The following is an 11,716-nucleotide window of genomic DNA, read 5'->3' as shown; positions in this document are numbered from 1 at the left end:
TGCTCGAAGGGTAACATGGTAGCGTGAAAGCAATCCAGAAGTCTTCTGGAGTCTTCTGAGGACACTGCCTGGAGTGTGCAGGGATGGAATTGGGAAAATGCTACCTGTGAGCTGGTTATAAATTATATAAGATGGACATATACCCACAGTCAATACTGCAGAGGAAGTTGGCCAATATCATTGTAGGACTACTTGCTAGCATCTTTGGAAGGTCACAGTGAACAAGGGAAATTCCTGATGGTTGGAAAAACCCAGATGTCACAATCATCTTCAAGAAGGTTGAGAAAGAGAATTGTAGGAACTACAAGTCAGTCAGCCTCACACCAGCCCCAGGAAAATTGTGCAGCAAGTCCTCCTGGAAGTCATTTTCTGGCATGTGAAGGAGAACATGAGTTGAAACAGTCAACATGGATTTATCAAAACAAAATATACTTGATGAATCTATTTGTCCTCTTTAATAATTTGGCTGGTTCTGTGGGTAATGGGAGAACAGTGAATGCTGTTTACCTTGGCTTTAACAAAGCTTTTGACATAATCTTTCATAGTATTTTTGTAGATAGGAGACAGAGGAACTGCACAGGTGGACTACAAAGTGCATGGATAGCCAGGTTTATAGCACAGTGGTCAGCAACAATTGAGAGCAGGTTATTACTGGCAATCATCAATGGTGGATACCAAGTTGTCCACATGGATTTTAGTAAAGCATTTGGCCATGCTTCACACAGTATGCTCCTGGGGAAACTGGCTTCTCATGGGTTGGACAGGTGTACAGTTCACCTGGTGATGAACTGGCTGGATGGCCTGGATCAAAGAATCATAGTGAATGAAGTTCAATCCAGGTGGCTTGTCTCTAGTGGCATTTCCCAGAGCTCAACATTCATGCTAGTTTTAACATTTTTATCAGTGGTCTGGCTGAGGGAATGAAGTTCACCCTCAGTAAGTTCAAAGATAACACCAAGTCAGTGGGGCTATTGATCTTCTTGAGGGTAGGAAGGCTCTGCAGAGAGATCTGGAGAGGCTGGATCAATGGACTAATTGTATGACATTCAACTTGGGTAAGTGATGGGTCCTGCATTTGTGTCATAACAACCCCATGTAGTGGTATAGGCTTGGGGAAGAGTGGCTGGGAAATTGTCCAGCAGAAAAGGACATGGCAATGCTGGTCAACAGCCAGCTGAATGTAAGCCAGCAGTGTGCCTGGGTAACCAAGAAGGCCAACAGTATCTTGGCCTGCATCCGAAGTAGTGTGGCCAGCAGGACTAGGGATGTAATTGTTCCCCTGTGTGTGGTGGCACTGGTGAGACCACACCTTTAACACTGTGTTCAGTTTTGGGCCCCTCACTACAGGAAGAATACTTGTGCACAGTAAAGAAAGAAAGCTGATGAAGAGACTAGAAAGCAAGGCTTTTATTAGGAGCAACTTAGCAAACTGGGGTTGTTTAGTCTGGAGAAAAGGTGGCTGTGGGGAGACTTGATTGTTCTCTACAGCTACCTCACAGGAGGGCATCAGTCTCTTTTCTCAGGTGACAAGTAATAGGATGCAGGGAAATGGCCTCAAGTTGCACCAGGGGAGGTTTAGATTGCACATTAGGAAGAATTACCTCACAAAGGGAATGGTCAAGCATTGGAAAGGGCTGCTCAGGGAAACTGTGGAGTCCCCATTCTTGGAGGTATTGAAGAGGTGTGTGGACATGGCACTAAGGGATGTGGTTTAGTGGAGAACTCAATAGGTCAAGTTGATGGTTGTACTTGATGACCTCAAAGGTCTTTTCCAACCTAAAAGATTTTATGATTCTCTGATACCAGGGCTGATTATAAGGCAGCAGTGAAATCCTACTGCTCCATGAGGGAAGGAGCAATAGAACTCAGGAGCTGAGTATGACAACACAGTCAGAATGAAAGGGACCTTGCAACTAAGGGCCTAGTACCACCATACCAGAATGAGTTAAGAAAGGCAGGTGGTAACCAGCTCAGACACAGTCCAGTGATCGCAGGGCAAGCCCATCAGTAAATAAGTCCACAGGTTGGGGTCCAAGTCTGGATCAGCAGGGCTTGTGAGGAGGCACAGGAATGTCTGCAACACAATGGGAGCTGTAGCTCAGCTGGGGACCAAAGAGGTTTGCTGCAGCCTAAAGCAGCTCCCAAGACAAAGAAATCAGACTTCACTGAGACTTTCCTGCAGAGCTGTCTGGGAGCACCTGATCCAAGACCACCAAAGAAAGCACATCAGACCTCAGCTACCCTGTGTCTAAGTGGGCTTTAAGCCCAGAGAGGCAAACCTCTGGGAGGGAAGATACTCTCAGGACTCTCATGCTGATATTGTTTAATGATGTCTTTATTAAAAGGCAGAATGACAGCATGGAGCGCATGCCCAGAACTGTGACTAACACCACTGTGAGGAATGGCAGATAAAGTGGAGAGCCGGGCTGCCATCTCAAGGGACCTCAGCAGGGAGGGAAACAGGCTGATAAGGTTTGTCAGTGAGCAGCAGGGGCTGGATAACCTGCTAGGGAAAATGAACAGGGAGCCAAAAGTGGCTGCAAGGCAGACCTCACTAAAAAGGATCAGAACGTTGAGTCTTTAAGCCTGGGTCTGGATCAGGTCCAGACACAGTGAACAGGTCAGGCCTCAGACTGGTGGTCACCCCAAAAGTCTGCAATGACAAGGTGGGTCCAATGCCAGGCCAGTGAGCTAAACCAGAGGGACTGGGCCAAGGTCATGATCAAGAAGGTACAAGATCAGGTACAGATATAGATGGTACACAAGTGCAATACAGCACAGGCTGGAGCCAGCAGTACAGCCTTAGTTAAAAAGCAGTTCCCAAGGGAACGGAGGGGCATGCCCTCACTTGTCTTGCTTCACAACTGCTGTTACCACTGAAGGAGCTGCCCTTGGACTCAGACAGCTGAACTCCTTAACTCAGACAACCGAATTACTAGCAGGGAGTTAGTCCTCAGGAACCTGAGAGTGCCTCATGAAATTCAACAAAAGCAAATGCAAAATCCTGCATCTAGGATAGAATATTACTATGGCACAGTCTGACTATCTAAAAAGCAGATCTGTAGAAAAGGACCAAGAGTTACCTAAAGGACAAGAAGATAAGCATGAATAAGCACTGCACTTTTTCAGCAATGCAAGTTTAAGAGCAGCTGAGAGAACTGAGGTTATTTAGTCTGGAGAAGAGGAGGCTCGGGGGAAACCTTATTGCTCTCTACAGCTACCTGAAAGGAAGGTGTGGGGAGCTGAGTGTCGGCCTCTTCTCACAGGTAACCAGTGATAGGACCAGAGGGAATGGCCTCAAGTTGCACCAGGGGAGGTTCAGGTTGGAAATGAGGAGACATTTCTGCTCAGAAAGAGTAGTCAGGCACTGGGACGGGTTGCCCAGGGAGGTGGTGGAGTCACCATCCCTGGGGGTGTTCAAGGAAAGGCTGGACGTGGTGCTTGAGGACAGGGTTTAGAGGGTGACATTGGTGGTAGGAGGATGGTTGGACCAGATGGACTTGGAGGTCTTGTCCAACCCTAATGATTCTATGATTCTATTATAACAAGTGACTCAGTCAAAATTATTATTCTACCCTAGCTGGCACTAGTGAGAAGGCCTTTGGAGAACTGTGTCAAGTTTGGGGCTCCCCAGTATAAGAACAACATTGACAAACTAGTAGAGTGAGTCCAGCAGAGGTCATCAATATGGTTAGAGAACCAGAAGACAAGATGTACAAGGACAGGCTGAGAGAGTTGGGTTTGCTCATTTTGAAAAAAAAAGGAGGCTAAAAAACAGCTATTCACTGTCTTCAGATACCCAGTTGGTGGAAGCAGAGAAGACAGAGCCTGACTTCTCAGAAAAGTACAGAAGAAAGATGAGAGGCAATGAACAAAATTTGTAGCAGGAGAATTTCCTATTAGTTAAAAGGGGAAAAAAAAATGTCACCATGAGTGCAATCAAATATTGGAAGAAGATGCCCAGGGAGGCTGTAAAATCTTCAACCCTGGAGGTATTCAAAACTTGACTGGACAAGGTTCCTCAGCAACCTCAGTTCAATGTTAGATGTAACTTCAAAGTTGACCTATTTACGACCTCACAGTGTTGGAGGTTGGAGGGTCAGAGAAGGAAGAATTAAACCAGCTCACCTCCCAAGGACCCTCCCAGCCAAAATTACTCTATATTATGCACCTCAGTGTCAGCTCAGCTTTTAGGAATGTCTTAGAACATATTTTGAAAGCAAGACTTTGAAACATGGTCTGTATATAACTAATAAGATTACAATGTATTGTTACAATGAAGAATAGGTATCAATGTCTCACTGTCCACATGAAAAACTGTCTTGCATATTTCCACAGGGATGACAAAGGCTAGATACTATACAAAAATGTCATTAATGATCTGGATTATGGAATAGAGTGTGTGCTTATTAAATCTACATACAACACAAGGCTGGAAGCAACTGTGTGTACACTGGAGGACACGATTAGAATTCGTGATGATCCTGACAAACTGTAGGAATGGTCTGAGGAAAAAAAAAAAAAAATAGATTTCTGTCACACAGACAGAAGTGTGAGGCATTACTTTTAGAAGGCATACCAAATTGCACAAATACAGGATGTGGCTCATCCAGCTTGTTTGTACTTCTACAGAACAGGATCCAGGGGCAAGAGAGGATCACAAGCTGAATAAGAGTCAACAATGTCAGGTTGCAGCAATAAAAGCAAACAACCCTGGCATTTTTTCTTTAAAAGGTGTAGTCTGCAAGACATGTGAAATAATCTTCCTGCTCTACACAGTACTGTAAGAACTCAATTGAAGTAACAAATCCAGTTTTAAACTCTACTTCAGGAAAATACAGAACAATTAATTCAAGATCATGACCTTAAACATAAACCCTATTGGAATTCTGATGAAAGGGTAAGTCTGACTTACTTTCCTGGGGCACCTATAAACATCCAGAAGTACATCTTTTTCTCTGCTGTGTGCCACACCCCTTCTACTACAGTCATAGATTGAAATGATTAAGCCAAAATCAATAAAATATCATGAAGGGTAATCCTAAAGCAAGGAAAATTAAATAATAGTTGGAACTTGAAGTGTATCATGGCTCCTTTATAGATGGATTTTTTTTTCTTTTGATTTTTATTTTTTTACAGTAATGTCAGAGGAGAAAAGAACTATCCTGAATAACACATTCTTTTCATTGTAGTGCATGGAAACAGGCAACTAAATAAATCCCTTTGGGCAAATCCTGCACTTACTTTCATTCATAAAACTTTTCTGAAATCAAATGTTTTGCGTGACTGTAATGAGGACTTTGTTTATTGGGTATTTTTCTAACTATTTATAATGTAACTGATATAAAAGTTAAATGTATATTTCATGAAGATAACATCTAATAACACTTACAGTTACTGTAGGTTCCTGCTGATATCAATATTTTGGTAAATTGTTGATTGTTCCCAGACGATAAAATTAGGCCTTCAGACATATATCCATTTCTGACATAAACTAGACTACCAATTTTAAATTTTTCATCAATCTCTATTCCTTGGTGCATTATAAATGTAAAACTGATAAAATTATAATTTGACATTATCTGTTTGGCAAAAGGCTTGTAATCAGATATGAGAGTTTGTCATCTTTTTTGTCACCTGTTATTGGTCATAATGTAGTATCTAGACAAAGATGTGTGACCAGCATACTTTCTCTGTAAGCATTTATTAGGTTCCAAGTGTTTGAAGGATGAACACGAAGACGCATATGAAACAAACATAATTTGCCAATGGATCGAGTCCTTTTCTTCAACTAATAAACACATTTAATAGTAATGATTAGTTTGCCATATTGTTGCGGGGAATGTTTCCACAGAAAGTTAATTTCCACACTAAGTTACTATCTAGAATCATAGAATTACAGAATATACTGAGTTGGAAGGGACCCATAGGTGGATCATCAAGTCCAACTGTTTAGAAACACATTAAGACAAAAATATCCAAAGTAGCAGTAATTTAGGTCATACATATGGAGCTTAAAACAATGCTAGTTTGTATTTACTTTACTGTGAGGGTGACAGATCATTAGAACATGGTGCTCAGAGAGGCTGTAGATCCTTCTCTGGAGATATTCAAAATCCACCTGAATGTGATTTTGTGCAACGTACTCTAGGTGACCCTGCTTGGCGGGGGGGGCTCAGCTAGATGATCTCCAAAGTCTCTTGCAACCCCAACCATTCTGTGATTCTATATCCTTTCAGGATGCCTGAATTCCCTAACAGCTACATGCTTTTAGCCTCTAATTACTGTTTGAAATTTAGAAGAAAAACTATTATTCACTAAGTACAGCACATGGAAAAAAAGTTGTAAAAATCGTCCTGGACTAACAGTGATAGTGTGGACTGATTTCCTTGTGAATTGTCCACATTGTGATGGAACTTCAAAAATACAAGCATTCGAGGATAATTCTTAAAGTTAGCTGGCAGTCTGGCACATGGAAGGCAGCGTGCTTAAGGAGTAGGAGATAGGGAGAAGAGAGAGAAACATGATGTTTCTTAAAGTCTTTACTGTTGTATAGAATATAGATCTTCATGGAATCTCATGTTACCAAATTCTCATTGTGAAAGAGGTAACATTATACAGATCATGGAGATGAGATATCAATATAAACAAAATGAAAAATAAGTTATGGAAAGGACCGACAGAGAGGTTACCTCAATATTAAAAACTACTGTATTCATTTCAGTATTGAAAAGGTTTTCATGATTAAGTATGTACAAATAAATAAAAAAAATGACTGAATTTTTTATGTAGCTCTGACCTGTGGTTTTACAGTAAGACTTGAGGATGAATCACAGAATAAACCCTTTCAAAGCCAAGAACATAAAAACTATGCATTACAAAAACAAACTGTACTGTCCATTATCTGAAATATTGTGAAACCTCTTATTTACATCTATGCATATTTTATTATATCATAACGAAGGCAATTAAGCAAAAAATGACAAGTTGAATACATATTTTCATTTAAGAGAAAGACATATTTTAGTGGTGTTGGTTACTGCTTAAGTGCTTCTAAGACTATTACGTCTTTACTCTAAAAGCTTATGCTGAATGAAATCTTACCAGTAATATTTACAACCATGAGACCAAAGATAATATCCACTTTATTTTTATAGCACAGAGTATAAAAAGCAGAGAGAAAATTAATTTTGAATAATACGAATTTCATATAGTTATTGACTTTTTTAAATTACAAAGGAAATACTTGGATACCGTATTGCAATAAAATTCAAAGTAACTTAGAGAAGTCATACTGGTTTCAAATACGTCCTTGTGATTGAGATGTTTATAATCTCGCTTGGAAGGCCTGTTACAATGTTTCTGAAATGGCACAGGGTATAACAAGACTTGCCTCTGGAAACTTAGAAGACACTTTTTTCATGTTTTTCTCTTTCAAGACAGAAGAAAAGCAATTATAGAAAAGCAGAAAGAAATCATTTACAGCTAGAGTAGCAAGGAAAGTCTAACTTCAGGTTTTTTACTTCTTTAATGCACCCTGTTGTGTGGAAGTTTAAAAACAGTGAATGGAATGGTGAAGTGAACTATTTGGTGCAATACATATGCACAGCAGGGTAAGTTCAGATGCTGAGATGGCCTTTCAGTTTGTATTTTCAAGCTTTTTTTTTTTTTTTTTTTTTTTTTTTTTTTCTTAAAAGTTATAAGATATCCTAGTTTTCAGGAGCAAGGGCCTAATAGCACTTCCTGAGCCTGGCACAGGAACAAATTACATTATCCTTCCTCATGAGAATAGTCTAATTAAACACAACAGGAGTCCTCATATGGACATGGTAAAGCAAGCAGTATTTTGATGCCAGTGTGGCAGACAGATAAATGAAAATTCTCTAACTCCTTCAAACTTGGCTCAGTCCTCATCTACCTTGTCTAAATATTTGAGGGGGAAAAAAATAAAAATAAATAAAAAAATAGTGTAAATCAAGCATATGGCTGTACAAAACATTTAAGTAGTACAATTGTTTGTACCCCAGCCTGTCTTCTAAAGCATGTCTCTTCATGCTTTCTCAGTTGAACGGCTACATAAGGTTGTTACTCCCCAAATAAAGGAGTATCTTCTGTAGTATTGCTACAATTTATTTTACAGCTCAAATAAAAATTGAGCTAAAACTTTAAACACTTGTTAGCTTTATTTTCTCCTTCATCTGTTTATTTGTTGCAAGCATAGTAACATAAAAATATATGTCTTTTTCTTTGTTTTCTGAAATTGTACTCTAGGCCACCTCTGGCATTCATGGTGTATATGCTGAGAAAATTTAAAGAATATCATGAAATAAACCTCCCATCATCTACTACAGGTGATGCAACACTATGCTCTGAGACCAAAAACATTGCTTTCGCCCATTTCAAAGGGGAGCAAGTGTTGGGAAAGGTACAGAAAGGGATGAGATCATATGCTTGCACTGGTATTTTCTTTGTGAACAGTAAAGGAATGTGCAGAATCTTTCCACACATAAAACCTCCTGCCACACCTATCTGGACCTGTTTCAGTGACTGATCTCACAAGCTGAACTGAAAATATTATAATTATGTAAATATTGGGATTTGCTAAAGCAGAATACCATGCTGGGCTGGGACCCAGCTAGCCACCTCATAAGTGGAATTGTCACTGACAAATTCATGCTGTCTCTGTATGGAATATGTGAATATCAAGGAGAGGAGACAAATGACGTATTTAAAGAAAAGAAACTGATAATTTTCTGAAGCATTTCTAGTGTATGTAATCTAACTTTAATTTTCAGTCTGATGAGGTGTTAAAATGGAAGCAAATAAACACCGAAGCTACTACAGAGCTGAGATTAGTGTTACAGATTTGTTGTACTTTCAGTATGCCAGCACTACAATAATGTCCACATGAGTTGATGAATGGCTCACCTCAATGAAAGTTTGCTTATCAAAACCAAACACTGTTGATTAGAGAAGACAGCTACTTCTAAACTGTGTTCCAGCTTAGAAAAATAAGAGAATATGACTCTGGAAAAAATTATTTGTAAAACCAAATATGAGTTTAAGAACTAAAAGAAGACTCTAATACTAAGCATAATGTTGGAGATTCACCTTCCTTTAATAACATCTTTTTTTTCCTTATACTACACATGGCATATTATGTGATTTCAGCAGAGGAAATGACAGTCAGCCAGTTCTATTTTAGTCCAAGTCCTAAACTGGAAATTACATAATGAAGGATTTTGCAAATAGAACTTCCAAACAAACTCATGATAAAATTGTATCAGAAATTCAACGTGGAGGAATGCATGAATAATTGTATATGGAAAAGTTGTAGACAAGAAGTACCCCATCCTTTGGGTATACGTATAAATTTTGGAGTCTTCCACAAATAGCGTGAAGTAGAGAATGAATAAAACAGATATCGAGCCATATTTTTTATCCCAGTTTCCTAGAGAAAGGAAGCTTATGTGGTTGTGCTATTTGTCCACCTATTCCATCACAAAGACAAGCAACAAGCCAATGAAAAATATGAGGCAAATTCAACAATGGATCTCAAAGTTGTGAAGTTATTCTGGGATTTGTAAAAATTGGACAGTGATCCACATTAATATACCTACCACTAGAAAAGCAATTATAACTTAGCTCCTCACCCATTTATCAGACAGCAGCATGATCAATCAGAACAAGAAAACCGCTCAACCCATCAGCCAACAGGAAGCTTGCAACTATACTATTTGTAGCAACATGCCTTGCCAAATAGGCAAGGGGAATAGTGAAGGGAAGAGCTGTTGAGTGTTAGCTGTTAAGAGTATTACAATTTTTACTGAATGTCAGAGTTCTAGGTTAAAGTTTTAGTTTTGCAAAAAAGGCATATATTCTTAAATTTTCAAAAATATGTATGTGTAAAATAATTTAAGTTTACACTAACTTGAAGACCTCCAAACTCCAAGAGGATACTTGCTTGCCAGACGGGATCTATACGTGAATGAAATATCCCCTTCTCAGATCAAGATGAAGATTATGAGGCAGCCTAACATCTGCATAATGTGTTAGTTTGCAGACAAGAACAGTAATTTAACATTCCTACAAAGTTTTACCTTTTGAATTGTCACAGTTTTTGTTGCTGTTGTTGTTGTTTTTTTGTTTTGTTTGTTTGTTTTAAATGGGAAATGGGGCAAAGTAAAACAACCAATGGAATCTTTCTCTGAAAGTTCCAAGTTATGGATTTTTGCCTATGGATTTTTTTCTTGATAATTTTAAAAGCTTTTGGAATAGGACTTACTTTAGCCAATTATAGAGATAGCAAGCACAATTCAAAACATACTCCCCCATCAGCTCATCATTATACACTAGCTGGAATTTTTTGCCCCCATAATTCCACAAATGATATACAAGAGCTCACACACTACAGTCAAAAGTCTGTCTGGTTGCCTCATGGGAACACACCTCCTTGGGGGTTTAAACTAAGATGGCTGTCTTGGTATTTAAGCAGGGTTTTTTTAAGTATTTAAACTGCATTTGCATTCAGTTTCACTAGTTGTGTTATGGCTCTGGTGGGAATGGAACCTCTGGCCCTCCAGGAGCATGTGAAATCAGATTGTGCCTTCACTCAGAGTCATACAAGGTTGCTATAGGAATACTTCCCTGGAAGAATTCAAGGCCAAGCTGGATAGGGCTTTGGGCTACCTGGTCTAGTGGGAGGTGTCCCTGCCCATGGAACTGGGTGGTCTTTAAGGTCCCTTCCAACCCAAACCATTCTATGGTTCTATGATTCTACAATTCTAGGATGGTGGCAAGTTGCAATGGAATTTCCTTTTAAGAAAACTTTGTTCTTTCTTATCTCTCATAACAAATCTTTCAGGTTTTCTTGTCATCTTTTGTAGCTTTCTGAAATAATATTGGTTCTGAGATTCCCAGGTAGCCACTGTTTTAGCCACATGTATGCATCTGGTCTATGCATACTGTCAAGCACCTACAGGGCTTGCAAAACTGTAAATGTGATGTATTTTATTTACAAGTATGTAGAGCTAATGCCTCTGATGGTACAGAGCTGAGGTCTTTTCTTGGTGGAGCCTACAGCAGATGTTGTAATCCCGGAGGATGTACTGATCAGGTCCTGCTGATTCACTGTGTTTGTGCAGTTTGTTGTCTACAGGAGGACTGACACTCCTGCCAAATTCCCAAATTTGGGGTTAAAGGAGACAGAATGAATGGTATTGAGGCCTGGGGGCAAGATTTGTTGTAAAATTCAACTTTGTGGTTACAGTCACTATGAAGCCAAGATAGAGTGCATTTGTGAATGGGGATGGATTATCTCCAGCACACATAGAGCAAATACATAGTTTTATTCAAACCACTATTTGAATAATTTAAGCCTCTTCAAAACATATCAAAGGTGCTTCTGTTTCTCTGATATAATACCAGAGAGGATTGAAAAAAAAAAATGCTGGTTGGCATCAGTGAAACAAATGGGCTCGGTAAAAATGCTCTTGACTGGGCATCTCCAAAAATAACACTGGCACTGAGAACCAGAAGTAGGAGATGTGAGTAAGAACTCCGTGATGATATCCATCGCTGTGAACAAGCAGCAAGGGTGCTCTCTGGCTGGAAGACCCCAGGCTTTCCCCTTTTTGTCCCCACACCCCACGAGGTCACACCTCAGGAGCCCGAACGTACCCCCCCCCCCCCCATTGGAAATCGATTAAAAAGATGC

This window comes from Anas platyrhynchos, chromosome 1 (genome assembly GCF_047663525.1).
Source record: "Anas platyrhynchos isolate ZD024472 breed Pekin duck chromosome 1, IASCAAS_PekinDuck_T2T, whole genome shotgun sequence".
In the NCBI taxonomy this organism is placed as follows: domain Eukaryota; kingdom Metazoa; phylum Chordata; class Aves; order Anseriformes; family Anatidae; genus Anas; species Anas platyrhynchos.
Note: the sequence above shows the minus strand (reverse complement) of the source record.